Source organism: Carlito syrichta, unplaced genomic scaffold (assembly GCF_000164805.1).
Source record: "Carlito syrichta isolate Samal-C Ts95f unplaced genomic scaffold, Tarsius_syrichta-2.0.1 Scaffold305768, whole genome shotgun sequence".
NCBI classification, from domain to species: Eukaryota; Metazoa; Chordata; class Mammalia; order Primates; family Tarsiidae; genus Carlito; species Carlito syrichta.
Genome location: NW_007249864.1, coordinates 684,687 through 687,084, shown reverse-complemented (window position 1 = coordinate 687,084; position 2,398 = coordinate 684,687).

Genomic DNA, 2,398 nt, shown 5'->3' with positions numbered 1-2,398 from the left:
GTCAGAGGACCCTCATAAGGAAGAACAGGAGATTAAACAAAAAGAAGTAAAAGCAATGCCACATCACCTGAAAGACAGAATTAAAGAAGGGCAGGGGAAGGGGGAGAGAGAGAAAAATCTACAGAAATGAAGAAAACCAAAAGATGAATATGGGTCTCTCCCAGACCCCTGGGAGGGCAGACACTGAGAAAACTGACTTTGGAATGCAAACAACGAAGAGCCCCCAGAATGAGTGGTCTCAAACTACAAACCTAGATATCAAGACATTAATGGAGAGATTAAAAAGAATTGAGGAGAGACAAGAAGAAATCAGGAAGGAGTTGATAACTGAGATAACACAAATAAAGAATACTGTGGATAAAATAAATAACAAACTGATAAGCATGGAAAGCAGAATTAGCCAAGCAGAAGAAAGAATCTCAGAGCTTGAGGACCAAAACAGAACTAATTCAAACTGTCAAAAACATAGAAAAGAAACTCAAAAAGACAGAACAAAACCTTCAGGAGGTGCACAATTACTTCAAGAGATCAAATTTAAGAATAATTGGACTTCCTGAAACAGAAAAAGAAGCAGAAGCCACATTAGAACAAATATTCCATGAGATTATTGAAGAAAATTTCCCTCATCTCAACAGTGATGAGAAAATTCAAACATAGGAGATTCAGAGAACTCCTGAAAAACAACAAATGAGAAGACCACTCCCAGACACATAATAATTTGCCTAATCAAAGTAGGGATAAAAGAAAAAATCCTAAAGGCAGCAGGAAAAAAAGGTCAGATCACCTACCATGGAAGACCAATTAGAATAGCAGCAGATTTAGTTACAGAAATCCTGAAGGTTAGGAGAGCTTGGAGCCTTATATTCAAAGTTCTAAAAGATAAACAATTTCAACCAAGAATTACCTATCCAGCCAAACTAAGCTCCATCAGTGAGGGAGAATTAAAATCTTTCCCAGATATCCAATCCCTAAGAATTTACACTGTGACCAGACGACCTCTATAAGAAACACTTAAGGAAGTCCTAAACACAGAAGAAAAGGAAAAAAGAACAACAGTGTTCATCACAAGAGTACAGGAAAAAGAGTAAAACACACATGTACCAATTCCAAAACCAAAAAAAGACAACAAACAAAGAGGATCAACAACAACAACTCTATAAGAACTTTATGATAGGGACCAACTCTCACATTTCAATAGCCTGAATGTGAATGGACTAAATGCATCACTGAAAAGCTATAGAATGGCAAAATGGATAAAATATCACCAGGCAACAATATATTGTCTCCAAGAGACCCATCTCACTAGAAAGGACACACACAGACTCAAAGTAAGAGGATGGGAAACTAATTTTCATGCAAACGGAACACAAAAGAAAAGAGGACTCATGATTCCAATTTCAGACAAAATACCATTTAAGCTATTAAAAATTTTAAAAGATACAGAAGGTCACTACATAATGATAAAAGGTTCACTCTATCAACAAGAAATATCTATCCGAAACATATATGCACCCAACATAGGAGTGCCAACTTTCATAAAGAAGCTTCTAGAAAAACTCAAGAAAGATATCAGCTCTAACACTATCATAGCTGGGGACTTTAATACCCCACTCACAACCCTAGACAGATCATCAGAGCAAAAAATCAGCAATGAAATCTGGAACCTCAATGTGACTCTTGACCAAATGGACTTAATTGATACCTACAGAACACTCCACTCAATGACCACAGAATACACATTCTACTCATCACCACATAAGACGTACTCTAAGATCGACCACATACTTGGCCATAAATCAAGCATAAACAAATTTCAGAAGATCAAAATTTTGTCACGCACCTTCTCAGAACACAGTGGAAGAAAAATAAACATCAGAACCAACAAAGTTCCCCTCAAATCCACAAAGACATGGACACTAAATTGCATGATGCTAAACAACACCTGGATCAATGATAAAATCTCTGTTTTGATTTTATCATTGATCCAGGTGTTGTTTAGCATCATGCAATTTAGGTACAACTGAAAATGAAGAAACATCTTACCAAAATCTCTGGGATGCCACAAAAGCTGTAGTAAGAAGGGAATCTATATTGTTACAAACGCACATGAAGAAAATGGAAGGATTACAAATTAACAGCCTAACAATCACCTTAGGGAGCTAGAAAAGCAAGACCAGCAAAAACCTAACTTCAGCAGAAGAATCCAGACCACCAAAATAAAAGTCCAAATCCAGGACATAGAAGACAAAAAGAAAACACAAAACATCAATGAAACAAAAAGTTGGTTCTTTGAAAGGATAAACAAGATCGATGATCTCCTAGCTAGACTGACCAAGAAAAAATGAGAAAAAACCCAAGTAAGCACAATCAGAAACACAAAAGATGAAGTCACATCTGA